Source organism: Cupressus sempervirens, chromosome 7 (genome assembly GCF_028749045.1).
Source record: "Cupressus sempervirens isolate cs-2001-9-10 chromosome 7, ASM2874904v1, whole genome shotgun sequence".
Taxonomy (NCBI): Eukaryota; Viridiplantae; Streptophyta; class Pinopsida; order Cupressales; family Cupressaceae; genus Cupressus; species Cupressus sempervirens.
Window position 1 is genome coordinate 686,898,871 of NC_143124.1, and position 25,990 is coordinate 686,924,860.

Sequence of the window (25,990 nt, forward strand, 5' to 3'; positions counted from 1 at the left end):
TCCCGATTTTTCTATGCGAGGGCTCTCTCCCCAGAGTCATTCTCTATGCAACAACTTCTTTGGCATAAAATTTTTAGAATGGTTCGGTAGTGGTTGTTGTTCCAATGGTGCCATTGTGGTGGTTGCCTGGGCAGCGATCTGAAGGGCGAGCCGTCGTCCAGCAGTTGGGCTGCGCATCACGAGTGACAAGGGAGCCTCTGTTATCGAAAGCTCCCCATGGCCATTCGATTAGAAGAGCCAATGCTTGTGTGAGCAAGGACGAATGCAGCCTCAGATTCCAAATGAAATCAATGATGTCGGATCTATATAAGAGTGAAATGAAGCAGTAGCAGCCCATTTGCTATGCGCGGCTCCCCAAAGTTGCTCTTCTTTCTCATTCCATTGCCACAATTTTGAGAGTTGTTCGACAGCGGTTGTCATTCCAATGTGTCATTGCGGTGATCTGGAGAGTGATGCTAAGGGCAGGAGCTTGTGTCTAGAATTTGGGATGTTTGTGCGAGCGAGCAAGGGAGCTTCTCTTATTGGAACCTCTTCGTGGCCTTTGTATATAGACCCAGTGGCAACGATATCTATGGATGCGAGCCCTTGGATTCCAAATTTGTTCACAGCTAACATTGGTTTTTGTGAGAGATGGGCACGAAAGCACATCCAGATTGCTATGTGAGAGCTCCCTAAGGTTGCCTCTGTGCCAACTCGATCAACACAACATTGGGAATGGTTCGACAGTGGTTGTCGTTCCAATGTGTCATCGGGGGATGTCTTGGAAAGTGGTCTTTCTTTCAAGGGCGAGCTCACGTCTAGCACTTGGATTGTGCATCGTGTCACAAGTGAATGGGGAGATCTCTCTATGAACGGTGGCATGGTGATTGCAAGAGAAAATTGACTTAGTCAGAGCCATTGGCCTCGGGCCATTGTGACGGCCTTGCAATTTCTCTTTAATTGCAACCTATGTTTGCGCAGTAGCAGAGTTTGCATGTAAAGATGGGCCTTGTTCTTGAGAGTTCCAGGAGATGACCTCCAGAACTTTTAGATTGGGCCCCTTCAAGGTGAAATTCATCCAGTTGATCAGAAGAGCACGATGACCATTTCAGTCCCTTGGCTCCATGAACTCACATCTCCTAACCGATGACAATCTTTTGCTCCTCTGCCGACCTCATAAAAAATTGGGTCGTGAATGGATGTTTGGTCAGAATTTTCAAGGATTTGGATTTTTAAGGCTGTTGTCACTGTGTTCACTAATTTCTAATGCAGAGCGAGCCTCACACTAATAGCTTATATAGGAGAGGTGGTTGCCGCGAGCCTCTCCCATGCCCCTCTCATTGATTCAATGCCGGTGTCATGGTGGATGGATATGTCAGATTTTGAAACCGTGGACGCCGATGTTGAATCAATTAGAGGGGCATGAAGCCCACCCTCAATGTGCTATTCCTTGACTCTCCTTTAGATCATGTTTTCTTGTCACTCAGCTGGTGCAATTTTGGAAAAAGGTTTGGCAGTGGTTGCCAGCCCTCACCGCGTCTACTTGGTGATTTTAAAACTCTATCTAAAATAGGAGCTCTCGTCTAGCATAAATTTATAAATTTATGCCATTGGCGCGAATCCCCCAATGAATGCCTATGCTTGGACCCTCTCTTAGATCACCTTCTTTGATCACTCGACTGACGCAACTAAGGAAGAGACTTGGCAGTGGTTGCCATTCTACACCACATCTGTTCTACAATTTTGAAGTTGATCTAATGGCGAGCTCTTGTCTCTAGCCATTAGGTGGGTGCTTGGCACTCTAGAAAAAAATTTTGCATGCCTATCGCGGCTATAATGGGAGAGGTGGTTGCCTCGAGCCTCTCCCATGCCCTCCTCATTGATTCAACGTTGCTGTCAGGGCAGATGGATATGTCAGATTTTGAAACGGTGGACACCGACGTTGAATCAATTAGAGGGGCATGAAGCCCACCCTCGAGGGTGCTATTCCTAGACTCTCCCTTAGATCATGTTTTCTTGTCACTCAGCTGGTGCAATTTCAAAAAAAGGTTTGGCAGCGGTTGCTAGCCCTCACCGCATCTACTTGGTGATTTTAAAACTCGATATAAAATAGGAGCCCTCGTCTAGCACCTCCGTCCGGTGTTGCTCAGGTATTGCATAAATTTATGCCATCGGTGCGAATCCCCCATTGAATGCCTAGGCTTGGACCCTCTCTTAGATCACCTTCTTCGATCACTTGACCGATGCAACTATGGAAGAGACTTGGCAGTGGTTGCCATTCTACACCGCATCTGTTCTGCGATTTCGAAGTTGATCTAATGGCAAGCCCTTGTCTCTAGCCATGAGGTGGGTGCTTGGTGCTCTAGCAAAATTTTTTGCGTGCCTATCATGACTACAATGGGAGAGTTGGTTGCCGCGAGCCTCTCCCGTGCCCCCATCATTGATTCAACGCTGCTGTCAGGGCGGATGGATATGTCAAATTTTGAAATGGTGGATGCCGATGTTGAATCAATTAGAGGGGCATGAAGCCCACCCTCATGGGTGCTATACCTGGACTCTCCTTTAGATCATGTTTTCTTGTCACTCAGCTAGCGCAATTTTGGAAAAACGTTTGGCAATGGTTGCTAGCCCTCACCGCGTCTACTGGGTGATTTTAAAACTTGATCTAAAATAGGAGCCCTCGTCTAGCACCTCTGTCTGGTGTTACTTGGGTATTGCATAAATTTTTTCCATCGGCGTGAATCCCCCAATGAATTCCTATTCTCGGAACCTCTCTTAGATCACCTTCTTTGATTACTCGACCGACACAACTACAGAAGAGACTTGGCAGCGGTTGCCATTCTACAGCGTGTCTGATCTACAATTTCAAAGTTGATCTAATGATGAGCCCTTGTCTCTAGCCATGAGGTGGATGCTTGGCACTCTAGAAGAAATTTTTGTGTGCCTATTGCGGCTACAATGGGAGAGGTGGTTTCCGCGAGCCTCTTTCGTGCCCCCCTCATTGATTCAACACCGCTGTCAGGGCGGATGGATATGTCAGATTTTGAAACGGTAGATGCCAACATTGAATCAATTAGAGGGGCATGAAGCCCACCCTCATGGGTGCTATACCTCAACTCTCCTTTAGATCATGTTTTCTTGTCACTCAGCTGGCGCAATTTCCGAAAAAGGTTTGGCAGTGGTTGCCAGCCCTCCCTGCGTCTACTTGGTGATTTTATAACTCGATCTAAAATGGGAGCCCTCGTCTAGCACCTCCATCTAGTGTTGCTCGAGTATTGCATAAATTTTTTCCATCGGTGCAAATCCCCCAATGAATTTCTATTCTTGGACCCTCTCTTAGATCACCTTCTTTGATCACTCGACCGACACAATTACGAAAGAGACTTGGCAGCGGTTGCCATTATACACCGCGTCTGTTCTATGATTTCAAAGTTGATCTAATGGCGAGCCCTTATCTATAGCCATGAGGTGGGTGCTTTGGCACTCTAGCAAAAAAATTTCCTGCCTATCACAGCTACAATGGGAGAGGTGGTTGCCGCGAGCCTCTCCCATGCCCCCTCATTGATTGAACGCCACTGTTAGGGCAGATGGATATGTCAGATTTTGAAATGGTGGATGCCGACGTTGAATCAATTAGAGAGGCATGAAGCCCACCCTCAAGGGTGCTATTCCTGGACTCTCCTTTAGATCATGTTTTCTTGTCACTCAGCTGGCGCAATTTCAAAAAAAGGTTTGGCATCGGTTGCCAGCCTTCACCGCATCTACTCGGTGATTTTAAAACTTGATCTGAAACGGGAGCCCTCGTCTAGCACCTCCATTCGGTGTTGCTCGGGTATTGCATAAATTTATGCCATTGGCATGAATCCCCCAATGAATGCCTATGCTTGGACCCTCTCTTAGATCACCTTCTTCGATCACTCGACCGACGCAATTACGGAAGAGACTTGGCAGCGGTTGCCATTCTACACCGCGTCTGTTCTGCAAATTTGAAGTTGATCTAATAGCGAGCCCTTGTCTCTAGCCATGAGGTGGGTGCTTGGCACTCTAGCAAAATTTTTTGCATGCCTATCATGGCTACAATAGGAGAAGTGGTTGCCACGAGCCTCTCCCGTGCCCCCCTCATTGATTCAACACCGCTGTCAGGGCGGATGGATAGGTCAGATTTTGAAATCGTGGACATCGACGTTGAATCAATTAGAGGGGCATGAAGCCCACCCTTGAGGGTGCTATTCCTAGACTCTCCTTTAGATCATGTTTTCTTGTCACTCATCTGGCACAATTTTAGAAAAAGGTTTGGCAGTGGTTGCCAGCCCTCACCGCATCTACTTGGTGATTTTAAAACTTGATCTAAAATGGGAGCCCTCATCTAGCACCTCTGTCTGGTGTTGCTTGGGTGTTGCATAAATTTTTGCCATCAGTGCAAATCCCCAAATGAATGCCTACACGCTTGGACCCTCTCTTAGATCACCTTCTTCGATCACTCTACCGACGCAATTAAGGAAGAGGCTTGGCAGCGGTTTCCATTCTACACTGCGTCTGTTCAACGATTTTGAAGTTGATCTAATGGTGAGCCCTTGTCTCTAGCCATGAGGTGGGTGCTTGGCTCTCTAGCAAAATTTTTTGCGTGCCTATCATGGCTACAATGGGAGAGGTGGTTGCCACAAGCCTCTCTCGTGCCCCCCTCATTGATTCAACGCCGCTGTCAGGGTGGATGGATATGTCAGATTTTGAAACGATGGACGCCGACATTGAATCAATTAGAGGGGCATGAAGCCCACCCTCGAGGGTGCTATTCCTTGACTCTCCTTTAGATCATGTTTTCTTGTCACTCAGCTGGCACAATTTCGAAGAAAGGTTTGGCAGCGCTTGCCAGCCCTCTTCGCATCTACTTGGTGATTTTAAAACTTGATCTAAAATGAGAGCCCTCATCTAGCACCTCCGTCCGGTGTTGCTCGGGTGTTGCATAAATTTATGCCATCGATGCAAATCCCCCAATGAATGCCTACGGTTGGACCCTCTCTTAGATCACCATCTTCGATCACTCGACCGACGCAATTACGGAAGAGACTTGGCAGCGGTTGCCATTCTACACCGCGTCTGTTCTACGATTTCGAAGTTGTTCTAATGGTGAGCCCTTGTCTATAGGCATGAGGTGGGTGCTTGGCACTCTAGAAAAAAATTTTGCATGCCTATCGTGGCTACAATGGGAGAGGTGGTTGCCGTGAGCCTCTCCGGTGCCCCCCTCATTGATTCAATGCCGCTGTCAGGGCGGATGGATAGGTCAGATTTGGAAACGGTGGATGCCAACATTGAATCAATTAGAGGGCCATGAAGCCCACCCTCGAGGGTGCTATTCTTGGACTCTCCTTTAGATCATGTTTTCTTGTCACTCAGCTGGTGCAATTTCAGTAAAAAGTTTGGTAGCGGTTGCCAACCCTCAACGCATCTACTTGGTGATTTTAAAACTCGATCTAAAATGGGAGCCCTTGTTTAGCACCTCCGTGCGGTGTTGCTCAGGTATTGCATAAATTTATGCCATCGGCACGAATCCGCCAACAAATGCCTACGCTGGGACCCTCTCTTAGATCACCTTCTTCAATCACTTGACCGATGCAATTACAGAAGAGACTTGGCAGCGGTTGCTATCCTACACTGCGTATGTTCTGCGATTTCAAAGTTGATCTAATGGCGAGCCCTTGTCTATAGCCATGAGGTGGGTGCTTGGCGCTCTAGCAAAATTTTTTGCATGCCTATCACGGCTACAATGGGAGAGGTGGTTTTCCGCGAGCCTCTCCCATGCCCCCCTCATATTTAATTAACGCCGCTATCAGGGTGGATGGATATGTCAGATTTTGAAAAGGTGGATGTCGACGTTGAATCAATTAGAGGGGCATGAAGCCCACCCTCGTGGGTGCTATACCTGGACTCTCCTTTAGATCATGTTTTCTTGTCACTCAAGTGGCACAATTTCGGAAAAAGGTTTGGCAGTGGTTGCTAGCCCTCACCGCGTCTACTACTTTGTGATTTTAAAACTTGATCTAAAATGGGAGCCCTCGTGTAGCACCTCCATCCGGTGTTGCTCGGGTGTTGCATAAATTTATGCCATTGGCATGAATCCCCCAAAAAATTCCTATGCTAGGACCCTCTCTTAGATCACCTTCTTCGATTAATTGATTGACACAATTACGAAAGAGGCTTGGCATCGGTTGCCATTCTACACCGCGTCTGTTCTATTATTTCGAAGTTGATCTGATGGCAAGCCCTTGTCTATAGCCATGAGGTGGGTGCTTTGGCACTCTATCAAAATTTTTTGCATCCCTATCATGGCTACAATGGGAGAGGTGGTTGCTGTGAGCCTCTCCCGTGCCCCCCTCATTGATTCAACGCCGCTGTCAGGGTGGATGGATATGTCAGATTTTGAAACAGTGGACGCCGATGTTGAATCAATTAGAGGGGCATGAAGCCTACCCTTGAGGGTGGTATTCCTGGACTCTCCTTTAGATCATGTTTTCTTGTCACTTAGCTGGTGCAATTTTGGAAAAAGGTTTGGCAGTGGTTGCAAGCCCTCACATAGTCTTCTTGGTGATTTTAAAACTTGATCTAAAATGGGAGCCCTCGTCTAGCGCCTCCGTCCAGTGTTGCTCGGGTATTGCATAAATTTATTTCATCAGCGTGAATCCCCCAACGAATGCCTATGCTTGGACCCTCTCTTAGATCACCTTCTTTGATCACTCAACCAATGCAATTATGGAAGAGACTTGGCAGCGGTTGCTATTCTACACCGCGTCTGTTCTGTGATTTTGAAGTTGATCTAATGGTGAGCCCTTGTATCTAGCCATGACGTGGGTGGGTGCTTGGCACTCTAGCAAAATTTTTTGTGTGCCTATCATGGCTCCAATGGGAGGCTTTGATAACAAAAGCTCTCGGCGACCCTCCCCAATAGAATTGGTGCTGGTGGTCGAGAAAGACAAGTTATTTAGATTTTGAATATTGGCACCAGCATCATTTCTCTATTGGAAGGGCCATGAAGCCATCCTGATTTTGTTATGCGAGTGCTCTCTCCCCAGAGTCATTCTCTTTGTAACAACTTCTTTGGCACAAAATTTTCAGAATGGTTTGGCAGCGGTTGTCGTTCCAATGGTGCCGTTGTGGTGGTTGCCTGGGAAGCGATCTAAAGGGCGAGTCATCGTCTAGCAGTTGGGTTGCACATCACAAGTGATAAGGGAGCCTTTGTTATCGAAAGCTCCCCATGGCCATTTGATCAGAAGAGCCATTGCTCATGTGGGCAAGGATGAATGTAGCCTCAGATTCCAAATGAAATCAATGACATCAGATTTGTATATAAGAGCAAAATGAAGGAGCAGCCCGTTTGCTATGCGCCTCCTCCCCAAAGTTGCTCCTCTTTCTCACTCCATTGCCACAATTTTTGGAGTTGTTCAACAGCGGTTGTCATTCCAATGTGTTTCATTGTGGTGATCTAGAGAGTGATGCTAAGGGTGGGAGCTTGTGTCTAGAATTTGGGATGTTTGTGCGAGCGAGCAGGGGGGGCTTCTCTTCTTGAAACCTCTCCATGGCCTTTGTATATAGACCCAGTGCCGACGATATCGATGGATGCGAGCCCTTGGATTCCAAATTTTTTCATAGCTAACATTTGTCTTTGTGAGAGATGGGTACGAAAGCACATCCCGATTGCTATGCGAGAGCTCCCCAAGGTCGCCTCTGTGCCAACTCGATCGGCACAACATTGGGAATTGTTTGACAGTAGTTGTCGTTCCAATGTGTCATCGAGGGATGCCTTGGAAAGTGGCCTTTCAAGGGCGAGCTCGTGTCTAGCACTTGGATTATGCATCACGTCACAAGTGAATGGGGAGATCTCTCTGTGAATGGCAGCATGGTGATTGCAAGAGAAAATTTACTTAGTCGGACCATTGGCCTTGGGCCATTGTGACGGCCTTGCAATTTCTCTTTAATTGCAACCTATGTTTGCGCAGTAGCAAAGTTTTCATGTAAGATGGGCCTTGTTCTTGAGAGTTCTAGGAGATGATCTCCCAAACTTTTGGATTGGGCCCCTTCAAGGTGAAATTCATCCAGTTGATCAGATGAAGCTCGATGTGCTTGTATCTATTCCGAGACGGTAATGATGGTCATTAATCTATGGCGGTGAGTATATATCCCATTCGGTAATATCGCAGTGGCAGAGCTGGTGGGAAGTACTTGTCACTTTGTTTTGTTGAATATACCCTATATGTAGGTCTCTACATGGCTTGCAACGCACTACACATTTGGTGTTCGATTCTAAGATGCGCTTGTTGCAGAGTGTGTATGGAGTTGTATCTTTTAGCCAAGGGCTCCATCTCATTGGCACGTTCTATCATTGCATTTTTATCCTGCCCAGATGGCAAGAAGGAAAGAGATGGTTACATGGGTGCATTGCTCGACATCCCTAATTTCGTCAAGGTCCGGTCTCCACCCTAAGTTTTTGCCGATTGGTAGAGCCTTGGGATTGAGAGGGGGGCTGACAAAAGGTTTGGTTGCTGCATAATTTATTTGCTAGTGCATTCTCAGTGCATGCTTGCCTCTTCACTGTCTCATCCTATAGAAGTGCATGGCACTGTCGTGACAACTTTTGTGGTCTAGGCCAGTAGAAGCGTAGAGTATTACCGATAATTTTTGTTTGGATGTGGAAACTCTCCATGCCCTGTCCTGCCCTGTGCGATCCGAACAGCTACGGCTCATGGGTTCTACGGGAGATACTCTTCTTCAGCTCCCCCCTAAAGAGAGCATTCAGTGTTTGCATTGTGTGGAAAAAAGCCCAAGGCATTTCATCTCTCTTCAAATGCGAAATTCTGGGAGGGCTTGTCGAAGTATGGCCATTTGTACGGGGTGCACCAAAAAGCATGTAGGGGGCATATGCCTAGGAAATGGATGTCTCTGAGTGTCCTTACTTGGTCGCGTGCGTGGTGTACATCTTTGCATTACAACTCTGCTGCGAGCATTTGTGATTTGAGTATTTTGGGGGAACGAGTTTCATACGAGATGTTCTTCTTAGGCTCTTGCGAACCAGAGCGCTCGTCTTTGAAATGCTCCGACAAGTGCAGGCCCAACGTGTCTGTCTAGGGGAAGAAATCACACGAATGCTTTTTTCTAAGATGTGGGTGCTCATGGGTGGTTCCCTCGTGGTGTAGTTCTCCAGTATGTTCATGTGCATGAGATTGAAGCTTGTTCGACAATGCTAGTGTGAGAGTGTTCACCCGTAGGAACTTTTTTGTACCTGCACTGGTAGATCACGTGTCATGGGGAATGGTTAGCGAGGTTGTGCTAGGAAAGGAGATATTTTCCAGAGGTTAGACATGTCCGTGTATGTGGCCGAGCTCTCATCACCTATAAATTTGTGGAGGGGGTGTTATACATGATGCCCTTGAGTGGCCTTATAATTGAGGTGGTTACGTGCACAGTGATGCCCCCGCCAATCGCATAACCATCCATGTTTTTGACTTGCACGACCCTTCACCCTTCAGCACGGTGGTCTCCGTTGGCACTTTGGCAACCAGCTCTTCATCATGGGAAAATGTTTGTTGCGATTGAGAAGGATTTTTTCTGTGTGGGTGCACCTCAACAGGCATGTAGGAGGCATATGCCTGGGAAATGGATGTCTCTGAGTGGCCTTACAATTGAGGTGGCTACGTGTGCGGTGCCATCTCGTATAGACTCGAGGCTTCTTTCTGAGTAGTGGCGACAGCGAGTTCAAGGGTAAAGGGTTCCGTACGGGATGTTCTTCCCAGGTGCCTGTGAATCGAGGCTCCCTGTTTAGCCCTCTCCGATCGACGATGGGACACTTTCCTCTTGTGTGAAATCTTTGAGTGTTGCGAGTCCTGCATGTGCTGTGAACGTCATTCTTGTTGCTTGTGCGGCGGATTATGTTTGGATGCATGACAAAGCGAATGCAAATTTTGATTTCCCATCATGGCGGGCATCCCTTGGCTGCAGCAGGTCTTGGGGGTCCCCTCATTGTTAGAAGCTACCTGGTCAATCCTGCCAGTAGTCATATGCTTGTCTCAAAGATTAAGCCATGCATGTCTAAGTATGAACTATTTTAGACTGTGAAACTGCGGATGGCTCATTAAATCAGTTATAGTTTCTTTGATGGTACTTTGCTACTCAAATAACCATAGTAATTCTAGAGCTAATATGTGCACCAAATCCTGACTCTCGGAAGGGATGCATTTATTAGATAAAAGGTTGGCGTGGGCTCGCCCACTATTTTGGTGATTCATGATAACTCGACAGATTGCACGGCCTTTGTGCTGGCAACGCTTCATTCAAATTTCTGCCCTATCAACTTTCGATGGTATGATAGAGGCCTACCATGCTGGTGATGAGTGACAGAGAATTAGGGTTCGATTCCAGAGAGGGAGCTTGAGAAACAGCTACCACATCCAAGGAAGGCAGCAGGTGCACAAATTACCCAATCCTAACACGGGAAGGTAGTGACAATAAATAACAATATATTTAAGTTGTTGCAATTAAAAAGCTCATAGTTGGACCTTGGGTCGTCACGGTCGGTCCGCCTTCTGGGTGTACACTGACCCTCACATCCCTTCTGCTGGTGGTGTGTTCCTAGCCTTAATTGGCTGGGACACGGTTTCGGCGCCGTTACTTTTGAAAAAATTAGAGTGCTCAAAGCAAGCCTATGCTCTGAATACATTAGCATGGAATAACGCGATAGGAGTCTGGTCCTGTTCCGTTGGCCTTCGGGACCAGAGTAATGATTAATAGGGACTGTCGGGGGCATTCATATTTCATTTTCAGAGGTGAAATTCTTGGATTTATGGAAGAAGAACCACTGGGAAAGCATTTGCCAAGGATTTTTTCATTAATCAAGAATGAAAGTTGGGGGCTCAAAGACGATCAGATACCGTCCTAGTCTCAACCATAAATGATGTCGACCAGGGATCGGCGGATGTTGCTCTAAGGACTTTGCCAGCACCTTCTGAGAAATCAAAGTGTTTGGGTTCCGGGGGGAGTATGGTCACAAGGCTAAAACTTAAAGGAATTGACGGAAGGGCACCACTAGGAGTGGAGCCTGCGGCTTAATTTGAATCAACATGGGGAAACTTACCAGGTCCAGACATAGTAAGGATTGACAGATTGAGAGCTCTTTCTTGATTCTATGGGTGGTGGTGCATGGCCGTTCTTAGTTGGTGGAGCAATTTATCTAGTTAATTCTGTTAACGAACAAGACCTTAGCCTGCTAACTAGCTATGCAGAGGTTCCCCTTTGCGGCCAGCTTCTTAGAGGGACTATAGCCTCCTAGGCCATGGAAGTTTGAGGCAATAACAGGTCTGTGATGCCCTTAGATGTTCTGGGCCGCACGCGCACTACACTAATGTAACCAACGAGTTTCTCTCCCTAGCCCAAAAGGTTTGGGAAATCTTTCCAAATTGCATCATGATGGGGATAGACCATTGCAATTATTGATCTTCAACGAGGAATTCCTAGTAAGCGTGAGTCATCAGCTCGCGTTGACTACGTCCCTTCCCTTTGTACACACCGCCCCTCACTCTTAGCGATTGAATAATCTAGTAAAGTGTTCGAATCATGATGAAGACGATGGTTCCTATTGGAGACGTCTTGAGAAGTTCACTGAACCTTATCATTTAGAGGAAGGAGAAGTCGTAACAAGGTTACTGTAGTTGAACTTGCGATAGGATCATTGTCGGTTTGAGACCCTAAATCGTGTAGGGGATGGAGCTGGCCTCCTACTTGCCCCTAAAATCTTGGTGATGTGCAGACACTCGGCCCTAAAATCATGTGCTAGATGGCCAAGCTATGGGTCCAGCACCGTTGAGGTCGAGGGTCACATCAAATGCCCGTGATCGAAAGCGTGGATTCCCCGCGGGGCGAAGAAGAGACTCGGATGCAATCTGGATTAGGATCGGTGCCTTTGAATAACATCTACGTCAGAGCGAGAGGTCTCTACTTGGTTGCAGTTCAGAGGGGGTTTGGGCCTCATCCCCCATTGAGATTTCATGGTCCGATCGCATGTGTGGCGCTGTGTGAGGGATCCGTCATTTCGACGGCGGCAAGTCAGGAGTGCCGCAACCCCCCGTTGCCTTGCCCAGGTGTGTTGACTCATCGCTTGGAGTGTTCTCTGTTTAGGATGGGTGCACTTGCATGATTTGTGGGGTAGGGGCCCTGTCCACTTACACGGCTCTCCCATGCGTTGCCTCCCACCTTTGCGAGGTGATGGGGCAGGGACACACCACAGCGTTTGTCATCGCACCCATTGGCTACTCGGGGTTCGAGATGTGTCAACACCCAACACACGGGTGCATCGCGCACCTTAGAAATCCAAAGAACAAAGTGCAAGCTAGCGCCTTGCACGCTTGGGTTGCTAAAAGAAAAAAATAAAACAAAATCATGACTCTCGGCAATGGATATCTCAGCTCTCACCACGATGAGGAATGTAGCAAAATGCGATACTTAGTGTGAATTGTAGAATCCCATTAATCATCAAGTCTTTGAACGCAAGTTGTGCCCGAGGCCTCGGCTAAGGGCACATCTGCTTGGGCGTCGCACTACAAAATTTTTCCCTCCCCAGCGAGGAGCGGAGATGGCCGTCCACATCTGCAAGTGATGCATGGTCGGCTAAAATGAGCACGAGGTACGTCGATCCGTTGCGACGAGTGGTGGCTCGCAAAGGCCAGCGTTATTTTGTACCGATCGAACGATTCCTCAAGAGGAACTTTATTCTGGGCTCAGTGGCCTGCCGCAGTGCGGGCATTACTACATGTCTACCATGTCCCCAAGTCATGCATGAGTACCCACTAAGTTTAAGCATATCAATAAGCAGAGGAAAAGAAACTTACCAGGATTCCCCTAGTAACGGCGAGTGAACTGGGAAGAGCCCAGCATGAAAATCGACTGTCGTGCCTATCAAATTGTAGTCTATAGAAGCGTCCTCAGCGATGGAAAAGGCCCAAGTCCCCTAGAAAGGGGTATCGGAGAGGGTGAGAGCCCCATCGGGCCTGGACCCTGTTGCACCATGAGGTGCTGTCATCGAGTCGGGTTGTTTGGGAATTCAGCCCTAATCGGGTGGTAAATTCCGTCCAAGGCTAAATACGGGTGAGAGACCGATAGCGAATAAGTACCATGAGGGAAAGATGAAAAGGAATTTGAAAAGAGAGTTAAAGAGTGCTTGAAATTGATGAGAGGGAAGCGGATGGAGGCTGGCGATGTGCCCCGGTCGGATGCAGAATGGTGTGAGTCGAACTGCCACTCAAATTGGGGGACGTGCTAGCGCAGGCTGTCATGGCGGCACAAGCGCGACCTTCTGGTCACACAAATACTTCTGTCGCAGTGGTTGAGGAGCAAAGCACACGCCTTTACAGCGGGCTCTCGGGCACCTGTGCGCTCCTGGCGCTGGCCAGCGGGCTTTCCATCTGACCTGTCTTGAAACACGGACCAAGGAGTCTAACATGTGTGTGAGTTGGCAGGTTGGGAAAACTCGCGAGGCACAAGGAAGATGACTGGCAAGATCCCCTCTCGAGGGGTGCACCGCTGATCGACCCTAATCTTCTATGAAGGTTCGAGTGCGAGCACACCTGTTGGGACCCGAAAGATGGTGAACTATGCCTGAGCAGGGCGAAGCTAGAAGAAACTCTAGTGGAGGCCCACAGTGATAATGATGTGCAAATCGTTTGTCTGACTTGGGTATAGGGGCAAAAGACTAATCAAACCGTCTAGTAGCTGGTTTCCTCTGAAGTTTCCCTTAGGATAGCTAGAGCTCACGTGCAAGTTTTATCGGGTAAAGTAAATGATTAGAGGCATCAGGGGCGTAATGCCCTTGACCTATTCTCAAACTTTAAATAGGTAAGTCGGTGCGGCTGCTCTGTTGAGCCGTGCCACGAAATCGCGAGCTCCAAGTGGGCCATTTTTGGTAAGCAGAACTGGTGATGCAAGATGAACTGAAAGTCGAGTTACGGTGCCAAATTGCATGCTAACCCAGATCCCACAAAGGGTGTTGGTTGATTAAGACAGCAGGACGGTGGTCATGGAAGTCAAAATCCGCTAAGGAGTGTGTAACAACTCACCTGCTGAATCAACTAGCCACGAAAATGGATGGCGCTGAAGCACGCAACCTATACTCGGCCGTCGGGGAAAGTGCTAGGCACCAATGAGTAGGAGGACGCGAGGGTTGTTGTGAAACCTTGGGCGTGAGCCTGGGTGGACCGGCCCCCGATGCAGATCTTAGTGGTAGTAGCAAATATTCAAATGAGAACTTTGAAGACTAAAGTTGGGAAAGGTTCCATGTGAACAACACTTCGACATGGGTTAGTCGATCCTAAGAGGTGGGGAAACCCTATTTCACGGGTGCACTTTGTGCGATCATTGAAAGGGAATCAGGTTAATATTCTCGAACCGGGATGTGGCAGCAGACGGCAACGTTAGGAAATTTGGAGACGTCGGGGGGGGCCCTGGGAAGAGTTATCATTTCTTTTTAACAGCCTGCCCACCCTAAAATTGGTTCAACCAGAGATAGGGTCCAGCGACTGGAAGAGCACCGCACATCCCGCAGTGTTTGGTGCGCCTTCGGTGGCCCTTGAAAATCTAGAGGACCGAGTACCGTTCACCCCCGGTCGTACTCATAACCGCATCAGGTCTCCAAGGGGAATAGCCTCTGGTCAATAGAACAATGTAGGTAAGGGAAGTTGACAAAATGGATCCATAACTTCAGGAAAAGGATTGGCTCTGAGGGCTGGGCCTAGGGGTCTATGCCCCAAACTCATGGGCTATTGGCAACCTGCCCGAGCTGCTCCCGCGGCGAGGGCGGGCCATCGCGTGCCGATCTGGCGATGGATGTAGGACGCCCCCTTCGGAGGGCTTTCCCTAGGCGACGAACAATCAACTCAGAACTTGTATGGACAAGGGGAATCCAACTATTTAATTAAAACAAAGCATTGCGATGGTCCCTGCGGATGCTGACACAATGTGATTTTTACCCAGTGCTCTAAATGTCAAAGTGAAGAAATTCAACCAAGCGCGGGTAAATGGCGGGAGTAACTATGACTCTCTTAAGGTATCCAAATGCCTCATCATCTAATTAGTGATGTGCATGAATAGATTAATGAGATTCCCACAGTCCCTATCTACTATCTAGCGAAACCATAGCCAAGGGAATGGGCTTGGTGGAATCAGCGGGGAAAGAAGACCCTCTTGAGCTTGACTCTAGTCCGACTTTGTGAAATGACTTGAGAGGTGTAGAATAAGTGGGAGCTTTCGGGTGCAAGTGAAATACCACTACTTTTAACATTATTTTACTTATTTCGTGAGGCAGAGATGGGGCAATGCCCCTATTTTTGGCCTTAAGGTGCGTCTAGGCGCGCCAATCCAGGCGAAAGACATTGTCAGGTGGGGAGTTTGGCTGGTGCGACACATCTGTTAAAAGATAATATAGGTGTCCTAAGATGAGCTCAACGAGAAAAGAAATATCATGTGGAACAAAAGGGTAAAAGCTCATTTGATTTTGATTTTCAGTATGAATACAAACCGTGAAAGCGTGGCCTATCAATCCTTTAGACTTTCAGAATTTGAAGCTAGAGGTGTCAGAAAAGTTACCATAGGGATAACTGGCTTGTGGCAGCCAAGAATTCATAGCAACATTGCTTTTTTATCCTTTGATGTTGGCTCTTCCTATCATTGTGAAGTAGAATTCACCAAGTGTTGGATTGTTCACCCACCAATAGGGAACGTGAGCTGGGTTTAGACCGTCGTGAGACAGGTTAGTTTTACCCTACTGATGATCTGCGCCATGATATTAATTTAACTTAGTACGAGAGGAACCGTTGATTCACACATTTGGTCATCGCGCTTGGTTGAAAAGCCAGTGGCATGAAGCTACCGTGTGTCAGATTATGACTGAACTCCTCTAAGTCAGAATCCACACTAGATGCGGTGCATATCTCTCTCCGATTGCATCGTGACCCGCAGTAGGGGTGCTCTTCCACTCTCATGGGCTCGTGTCATTGGCCATCTCCGATCGGCACACTAGCCTGTTGGAGCAACCTTGGATATTAATTTCAAGCGGTCGGCGAGAAGAATCTTTTGCAGATGACTTAGATAAGTGACGGGGTATTGTAAGTGGGGTTTGCAATTTTCTGTGAGAATGGGAAAACTCTCCCAGGTGCCAAATTTTGAGAGGGTGGGGTTTTCTGAAAATTTCTGTGAGGGCGAAGAAATCTCCCAGGTGCCAAATTCCCAGTAGGTTGGGTTTTGCAATTTCTGCTGGGGCAGAAAAATCTCCCAAGCGCCACATTCCGGGCAGGTGGGGTTTTGTGAAAATTTTCGGGAGGGCAAAAAATTCTCCTAAGTGCCAAATTCTTGGCAGGTGGGGTTTACAATTTTTGCGAGGGCATAAAAATCTCCCAGGTGCCAAATTCCTGGCAAGTGGGGTTTGCAATTTCTGCCAAGGCGGAAAAAATCTCCCGAGTGCCAAATTTCGGACGGGACGGAGGGGTTTTGTAGAAATTTCTGCCAGGGTAGAAAAATCTCCCGAGTGCCAAATTTCGAGCGAGTGGGGTTTTGTAAAATTTCCACAAGGGGGAAAAAAATCTACCGAGTCCCAAATTTGGAGCTGGTGGGGTTTGCGATTGTCGGAAGGGCGAAAAAATCTCCCAAGTGCCAAATTCCCTGTGGGTGGGGTTTTGTGATTTCCGTGAGTGTGAAAAAGTCTTCCAAGTGCAATTTCCATGTGGGTCAGGTTTGTAATTTCTGTGAGGGCAAAAAAATCTTCCAAGTCCAAATTCTGGGCGGGCGGGGTTTCATAATTTCCAAGTGCCAAATTCTGAGCGGGTGGGGTTTGTAAATTCTGCGAGGGCGAAAAAAATCTTCCAAGTCCAAATTTCGAGCGGGTGGGGTTTGTAAATTTTTGTGAGGGTAGAAAAATCTTTCGATTGCAAATTCTAGGCGGGTCCCCGGGTTTTGTAATTTTTGCGAGGGAAGACGACTCATGTACGTGATACAAAATCGGTCAACTTATTTTTTTGGTTAGCGCCCAAAGTTTTGAACTCAAATCGAGTTGGCTACCCCAACTCGAATCGCCTCCGAATTTTTTGCACAACACATGTCACCGTGCTCGACTTGATTCTAAGTGCCCCGAGTCATGTACGTGGTCCAAAAGAGGTCAACTTTTTTTTTTTTGGGTTAATGCCCAAAGTTTTCAACTCAAACCATGTTGGCAACCCCGACACAAATCGCCCCAACTACCCAAACCCTGACTCGAATCGCGTCGAGCCTTAACTGCCTCCAATTTTTTCGCACGACTCATGTCACCGTGCTCGACATGATTCTAAGTGTGCCGAGTCATGTGCGTGATCCAAAGGCAGTCAACTCTTTTTTTGGGTTAACATCCAAAGTTTTCAACCTAAATTGTGTCGGCAACCCTGACTCGTATCACCTCGAGCCTTAACTCCCTCCAGTTTTTTCGCAGTACTCATGTCACCGTGCTCGACTTAGTGCCTTGATTCATGTACGTGATCCAAAAGTGGTTAAATTCTTCCTTCTTTGGTTAACACCCAAAGATTTCAACCCAAATCATGTTAGCAACCCCGACTCAAATCGCCTCGAGCCTTAATTGCCTGCAATTTTTTTGAACCACTAATGTCACCGTGCTTGACTTGATTCTATGCGCCCCAAGTCATGTACGTCATCCAAAAGTGATTAACTCTTTTTTTGGCTAACGACCAAAGTTTTCGAATCGACTCAGCTACCCTGACTTGAATTGCCTTGAGCCTTAACCGCCTCCATTTTTTTTCGTTTGACTCATGTAACCCCACTCAACTCATGCCACCGTCGACTTTTCGTTCGAATCATGTCACCCAAGGTACCTTAATGCTACGTGACCCGAGCCCTGTGCGTGATCCAAAATCGGGTAACATTTTTTTTTGAACTCCCAAAATTTCATTCTTTTTTGCGTTATGCGGCCTATCATGATCTCTTTTTATAAAGAAAATTCTCAAATCGAATCGTTTCGGCTACCCAACCTCAAATCTTGCTAGCTAGGAGTAACGCCTCGAGTCGGCTCGACAATACGTGAACTGAAACTTGTGCATGATCGAAAAGCAAGTAACTTTTTTTTTTTTAATTTTGAAATGCCCAAAATTTAGCGCTTTTCGCTGTACAGGGCCTCCCATGATTTTTTTTAATTTTTTTTTCCCCTCGTCGACCCACTCGGGTCGCCCAAGGCTGGGGCAACGGAGTCGGGTGACCCAAGTTGGGTCGACCCAGGCGTGTGCTCCTAGCTGGGGAAAGCAAGTCGATTCTATAAGTTTGCTTGCCAATTTTGCTAGCCAAGTCGGCTCACCAAGTCATCTGACCATGTGGTCTTTGCCAAATCAAGAATTGACTCTTTAAGTCCGCTCATAGCTCGTCAAGCTAGCTCACCAAGATGACTTACCGTCTCACCTCACCAAGTTGCCCCACCAAGTTGCCTCTTCTTTAAAACTGCTCACCATGTTGGCTCCCCAAGTTAGCTCACCGAGTCAACTATTTAGGTTGCCTCACCAAGTCGACCCCTTAAGTTTGCTCACCAAGTCAGCTCCCTAATTCAGCTCACCAAGTCAAATCACCTAGTCATTTTACCACCTTGCCCCACCAAGTGTCCTCACCAAGTTGCCCCACCGAGTTGCTTCTCTAAGCCCACTCACCATGTCAGCTCACCAAGTCGGCTGTTCAAGTATGTTTCCAAGTCAACTCTTTAATATCGCTCACCAGGTCAGCTCGCCCAAGTTGCCTCTTTAAGTTCGCTCGACAGGTTGGCCCGCCCAAGTTGCATCAGTGAGCTAACTCACCGGGTCACCTCACAAAGTTGACTCCTTAAGTGTGCTCACCAAGTTAGCTCACCAAGTCGACTCACCATCTCGCCTCAATAAGTTGGCTTGTCGAGTTACCCCACCAAGTCATCACCTCTTTAAGCCCGCTCACCGTGTCAGCTCGTCAGGTCAGCTAACCAAGTCGACTAATCAAGTAGGCCCACCAAGTCACCTCAAGGATAGCTCCTCACCATGAGTCGCCTCACCATGTTGACTCAATGAGTCGCCTCACCATGTTGACTCTTTGAGCCCGCTTGCCATGTCGCCTCACCAAGTCGACTCAAGCACGTTGCCAAGTTGACTCTTTAAGTTTGCTCGCCATGTCAACTCGCCAAGTCAGCTCACCATGTCATCTCAATGAACTAACTTGTCGAGTTGCCTCACCATGTTGGCTCTCTAATTCCACTCGCCAAGTCACCCCACCAACTCGCCCCGCCAGGCCCACTCACCACCTCGCCCCATTAGGCCCACTCTAACCAAGTTGACTCTTTAAGTCTGCTCATCAAGTCGAGCCACCAAGTACTCTCACCAAGTCGACTCTTTGAGTCTGTTCATCAAGTTGCCCCACCAAGTAATCTAACCAAGTCGATTCTTCAAGTGCGTTCATCAGGTCGCCCCACCAAGTACTCTCACCAAGTTGACTATTTAAGTCCTTTCATCAAGTCACCCCACCAAGTACTCTCACCAAGTCAACTATTTAGATCTGTTCATAGAGTCACCCCACCAAGTCGACCCTTCAAGTGCGTTCATCAAGTCACCCCACCAAGTCAACTCTTCAAGTCCATTCATCAAGTCACCCTGCCAGGTCAGCCCACAAATTACTCTCACCAAGTCAACTCTTTAAGTTCGTTCATCAAGTCACCCCGCCAGGTCAGCCCACCAAGTGGACTCTTTAAGTTTGTTCATCAAGTCACTCTGCCAAGTCAGCCCACCAAGTCGACTCTTTAAGTTTGTTCGTCAAGTCACCCCGCCAGGTCAGCCCACCAACTACTCTCACCAAGTCGACTCTTTAAGTTTTCTCACCAAGTCACCCCGCCAGGTCGGCCCACCGAGTACTCTCACCAGGTCGACTCTTTAGGTTTGTTCATCAGGTCACCCCACCAAGTACTCTCACCAAGTTGACTCTTTCAGTTCGTTCATCAAGTCGCTCAGCCAGGTCAGCCCGCCAAGTACTCTCACCAAGTCGACCCTTTAAGTTCAGTCATCAAGTCACCCCGCCAGGTTGGCCCACCAAGTACTCTCACAAAGTCGACTCTTTAGGTTCGTTCATCAATTCACCCCGCCAACTCGGCCCACCAAGTTCTCTCACCAGGTCAATTCTTTAAGTTTGTTCATCAAGTCACCCCGCCAGTTCGAACCACCAAGTTATCTCACAAAGTCGACTCTCTAAGTTCATTCATCAAATCACCCTACCAGCTCAACCCACCAAGTACTCTCACCAAGTCACCCCACTAGTTTGAGCCACCAAGTCGACTCTTTAAGTTTGTTCATCAAGTCACCCGACCAAGTCGGCCCACCAAGTTGACTCTTTAAGTTCGTTCATCAAGTCACGTGACCAGGTCAGCCCACTGAGTACTCTCACCAAGTCGACTCTTTAAGTTTGTTCATCAAGTCACCCGGCCAGGTCAACCAACCAAGTCACCAAGTACTCTCACCAAGTCGACTCTCTAAGTTCGTTCATCATGTCACCCCGCAAGGTCAGCCCACCAAGTCGAATCTTTAAGTTTGTTCATCAAGTCACCCCACCAAGTACTCTAACCAAGTTGATTCTTCAAGTGCGTTCATCAAGTCACCCGACCAAGTACTCTCACAAAGTCAACTCTTTAACTATGTTCATCAAGTCACCCCACCAAGTACTCTCACCAATTTGACTCTTTAAGTCTATTCATCAAGTCACCACACCAAGTCCTCTCACCAAGTCAAATCTTTAGGACCATTCAGTTCATGAAGTCACCCAACTAGGTCAGCCCACCAAGTACTCTCACCAAGTCGACTCTCTAAGTCTTTTCATCATGTCACCCCACCGAGTACTCTCACCAAGTCAACTCTTTAGGTCCGTTCATCAAGTCACCCCGCAAAGTCGACCCTTTAACTTTGTTCATCAAGTCACCCCACCAAGTCGACTCTTTAAATCCTTTCATCAAGTCACCAAAACAACTACTCTCACCAAGTCGACTCTATAAGTCCATTCATCAAGTCACCCCACTAGTTCGGCCCACCAAGTACTCCCACCAAGTCAACTCTTTAAGTCTGTTCATCAGTTCACCCTGCCAAGTACTCTCACCAAGTCAACTCTTTAGGTCCGTTCATCAAGTCACCCTGCCAAGTTGACCCTTTAAGTTCGTTCATCAAGTCACCCAACCAAGTACTCTGACCAAGTCGACTCTTTAAGTCCTTTCATCAAGTCACGCCACCAAGTCGACTCTTCAAGTCCATTCATTAAGTCACCAGAACAAGTACTCTAACCAAGTCGACTCTTTAAGTCTGTCCATAAAGTCACCCCACCAGGTCGGCGCATCAAGTACTCCCACCAAGTCCACTCTTTAAGTTTGTTCATCAGTTCACCCCGTGAAGTACTCTCACCAAGTTGACTCTTTAAGTCTGGTCATCAGGTCGAGCCACCAAGTACTCTAACCAAGTCGACTCTTTGAGTCTGTTCATCAAGTCGCCCCACCAAGTACTCTAACCAAGTCAATTCTTCAAGTGCATTCATCAAGTTGCCCCAACAAGTACTCTCACCAAGTCGACTCTTTAAGTCCTTTCATCAAGTCACCCCACCAAGTACTCTTACCAAGTCAACTCTTTAGGTCCGTTCATAGAGTCACCCCACCAAGTTGACCCTTCAAGTGCGTTCATCAAGTCGCCCCACCAAGTCGACTCTTCAAGTCCATTCATGAAGTCACCAGAACAAGTACTCTAACCAAGTTGACTCTTTAAGTCCGTCCATAAAGTCACCCCACCAGGTCGGCGCACCAAGTACTCCCACCAAGTTGACTCTTTAAGTCCGTTCATCAGTTCACACCACCAAGTACTCTCACCAAGTTGACTCTTTAAGTCTGCTCATCAAGTTGAGTCACAAAGTACTCTCACCAAGTTGACTCTTTGAGTCCGTTCATCAAGTCACCCCACCAAGTACTCTAACCAAGTCGATTCTTCAAGTGCGTTCATCAAGTCGCCCCACCAAGTACTCTCACCAAGTTGACTCTTTAAGTCCTTTCATCAAGTCACCCCACAAAGTACTCTCACCAAGTCAAATCTTTAGGTCCGTTCATAGAGTCACCACACCAAGTCGACCCTTCAAGTGCATTCATCAAGTCACCCCACCAAGTCGACTCTTTAAGTTCATTCATCAAGTCAACCCACCAGGTCAGTCCACAAATTACTCTCACCAAGTCGACTCTTTAAGTTCTTTCATCAAGTCACCCCGCCAGGTCAGCCCACCAAGTGGACTCTTTAAGTTTGTTCATTAAGTCACTCTGCAAAGTCGGCCCACCAAGTCGACTCTTTAAGTTCGTTCATCAAGTAACCCCACTAGGTCAGCCCATCAACTACTCTCACCAAGTCGACTCTTTAATTTTGCTCACCAAGTCACCCCGCCAGGTCGGCCCACCGAGTACTCTCACCAGGTCGACTCTTAAGGTTTTTTCATCAGGTCACCCCACCAAGTACTCTCACCAAGTCAACTCTTTAAGTTCGTTCATCAAATCGCTTCGCTAGGTTGGCCCGCCAAGTACTCTCACCAAGTTGACCCTTTAAGTTTGGTCATCAAGTCACCCCCCCAGGTCGGCCCACCAAGTACTCTCACCAAGTCGACTCTTTAGGTTCGTTCATCAATTCACCCTGCCAGCTCGGCCCACCAAGTTCTCTCACCAGGTCGACTCTTTAAGTTCTTTCATCAAGTCACCCTGCCAGTTCGACCCACCAAGTACTCTCACAAAGTCGACTCTCTAAGTTCATTCATCAAGTCACCCTGCCAGCTCATCCCACTAAGTACTCTCACCAAGTCACCCCACAAGTTTGGCCCACCAAATTGACTCTTTAAGTTTGTTCATCAAGTCACCCAGCCAAGTCGGCCCACCAAGTCGACTCTTTAAGTTCATTCATCAAGTCACGTGACCAGGTCAGCCCACCGAGTGCTGTCACCAAGTCGACTCTTTAATTTTGTTTATCAAGTCACCCAGCCAGGTCGGCCCACCAAGTCACCAAGTACTCTCACCAAGTCAACTCTCTAAGTTCGTTCATCAAGTCACCCCACCAGGTCGGCCCACCAAGTTGAATCTTTAAGTTCATTCATCAAGTCACCCCACTGAGTACTCTGACCAAGTCGATTCTTCAAGTGCATTCATCAAGTCACCCGACCAAGTACTCTCACCAAGTCGACTCTTTAACTATGTTCATCAAGTCACCCCACCGAGTACTCTACCCAATTTGACTCTTTAAGTCTGTTCATCAAGTCACCACACGAAGTACTCTCACCAAGTCAACTCTTTAGGACCGTTCATCAAGTCACCTTGCCAAGTCGACACTTGAAGTCCATTCATCAAGTCACCCCACCAAGTACTCCCACCAAGTCAACTCTTTAAGTTAGTTCACGAAGTCACCCAACCAGGTCGGCCCACCAAGTACTCTCACCAAGTCAACTCTCTAAGTCTTTTCATCAGGTCACCCCACCGAGTACTCTCGCCAAGTCAACTCTTTAGGTCCGTTCATCATGTCACCCCACAAAGTTGACCCTTTAAGTTTGTTCATCAAGTCACCCCACCAAGTACTCTAACCAAGTTGATTCTTCAAGTGCGTTCATCAAGTCACCCGACCAAGTACTCTCACCAAGTCAACTCTTTAACTATGTTCATCAAGTCACCCCACCAAGTACTCTCACCAATTTGACTCTTTAAGTCTATTCATCAAGTCACCACACCAAGTATTCTCACCAAGTCAAATCTTTAGGACCATTCAGTTCATGAAGTCACCCAACCAGGTCGGCCCACCAAGTACTCTCACCAAGTCGACTCTCTAAGTCTTTTCATCATGTCACCCCACCGAGTACTCTCACCAAGTCAACTCTTTATGTCCGTTCATCAAGTCACCCCGCAAAGTCAACCCTTTAAGTTTGTTCATCAAGTCACCCCACCAAGTCGACTCTTTAAGTCCTTTCATCAAGTCACCAAAACAACTACTCTCACCAAGTCGACTCTATAAGTCCGTTCATCAAGTCACCCCACTAGGTCGGCCCACCAAGTACTCCCACCAAGTCGACTCTTTAAGTCTGTTCATCAGTTCACCCTGCCAAGTACTCTCACCAAGTCAACTCTTTAGGTCCATTCATCAAGTCACCCCGCCAAGTTGACCCTTTAAGTTCGTTCATCAAGTCACCCAACCAAGTACTCTGACCAAGTCGACTCTTTAAGTCCTTTCATCAAGTTACACCACCAAGTCGACTCTTCAAGTCCATTCATCAAGTCACCAGAACAAGTACTCTAACCAAGTCGACTCTTTAAGTCTGTCCATAAAGTCACCCCACCAGGTCGGCGCATCAAGTACTCCCACCAAGTCCACTCTTTAAGTTCGTTCATCAGTTCACCCCGTGAAGTACTCTCACCAAGTTGACTCTTTAAGTCTGGTCATCAGGTCGAGCCACCAAGTACTCTAACCAAGTCGACTCTTTGAGTCTGTTCATCAAGTCGCCCCACCAAGTACTCTAACCAAGTCAATTCTTCAAGTGCATTCATCAAGTTGCCCCAACAAGTACTCTCACCAAGTCGACTCTTTAAGTCCTTTCATCAAGTCACCCCACCAAGTACTCTTACCAAGTCAACTCTTTAGGTCCGTTCATAGAGTCACCCCACCAAGTTGACCCTTCAAGTGCGTTCATCAAGTCGCCCCACCAAGTCGACTCTTCAAGTCCATTCATGAAGTCACCAGAACAAGTACTCTAACCAAGTTGACTCTTTAAGTCCGTCCATAAAGTCACCCCACTAGGTCGGCGCACCAAGTACTCCCACCAAGTTGACTCTTTAAGTCCGTTCATCAGTTCACACCACCAAGTACTCTCACCAAGTTGACTCTTTAAGTCTGCTCATCAAGTTGAGTCACAAAGTACTCTCACCAAGTTGACTCTTTGAGTCCGTTCATCAAGTTGCCCCACCAAGTACTCTAACCAAGTCGATTCTTCAAGTGCGTTCATCAAGTCGCCCCACCAAGTACTCTCACCAAGTTGACTCTTTAAGTCCTTTCATCAAGTCACCCCACAAAGTACTCTCACCAAGTCAAATCTTTAGGTCCGTTCATATAGGTCCGTTCATAGAGTCACCGCACCAAGTCGACCCTTCAAGTGCATTCATCAAGTCGCCCCACCAAGTCGACTCTTTAAGTTCATTCATCAAGTCACCCCACCAGGTCAGTCCACAAATTACTCTCACCAAGTCGACTCTTTAAGTTCTTTCATCAAGTCACCCCGCCAGGTCGGCCCACCAAGTGGACTCTTTAAGTTTGTTCATTAAGTCACTCTGCAAAGTCGGCCCACCAAGTCGACTCTTTAAGTTCGTTCATCAAGTAACCCCACTAGGTCAGCCCATCAACTACTCTCACCAAGTCGACTCTTTAATTTTGCTCACCAAGTCACCCCGCCAGGTCGGCCCACCGAGTACTCTCACCAGGTCGACTCTTTAGGTTTTTTCATCAGGTCACCCCACCAAGTACTCTCACCAGGTCGACTCTTTAAGTTCGTTCATCAAATCGCTTCACCAGGTTGGCCCGCCAAGTACTCTCACCAAGTTGACCCTTTAAGTTTGGTCATCAAGTCACCCCCCCAGGTCGGCCCACCAAGTACTCTCACCAAGTCGACTCTTTAGGTTCATTCATCAATTCACCCTGCCAGCTCGGCCCACCAAGTTCTCTCACCAGGTTCACTCTTTAAGTTCTTTCATCAAGTCACCCCGCCAGTTTGACCCACCAAGTACTCTCACAAAGTCGACTCTCTAAGTTCGTTCATCAAGTCACCCTGCCAGCTCATCCCACTAAGTACTCTCACCAAGTCACCCCGCTAGTTCAACCCACCAAATTGACTCTTTAAGTTCGTTCATCAAGTCACCCAGCCAAGTCGGCCCACCAAGTCGACTCTTTAAGTTCATTCATCAATGCAT

General features: G+C 47.6%; 2 non-coding genes and 1 pseudogene across 2 annotated transcripts; all 3 read left to right on the plus strand.

Moving 5' to 3' along the window:
• The first annotated feature begins 9,998 nt into the window (after window positions 1-9,998).
• LOC149548686 (18S ribosomal RNA) lies at window positions 9,999-11,695 on the plus strand (annotated as a pseudogene).
• A 706-nt stretch (window positions 11,696-12,401) lies between these two features.
• Window positions 12,402-12,555, plus strand: LOC149548687 (5.8S ribosomal RNA). The gene has a single exon (XR_016355003.1). It is a non-coding gene; the product is annotated as a 5.8S ribosomal RNA (ribosomal RNA).
• A 224-nt stretch (window positions 12,556-12,779) lies between these two features.
• Window positions 12,780-16,176, plus strand: LOC149548688 (25S ribosomal RNA). The gene has a single exon (XR_016354921.1). It is a non-coding gene; the product is annotated as a 25S ribosomal RNA (ribosomal RNA).
• Window positions 16,177-25,990: the final 9,814 nt, after the last annotated feature.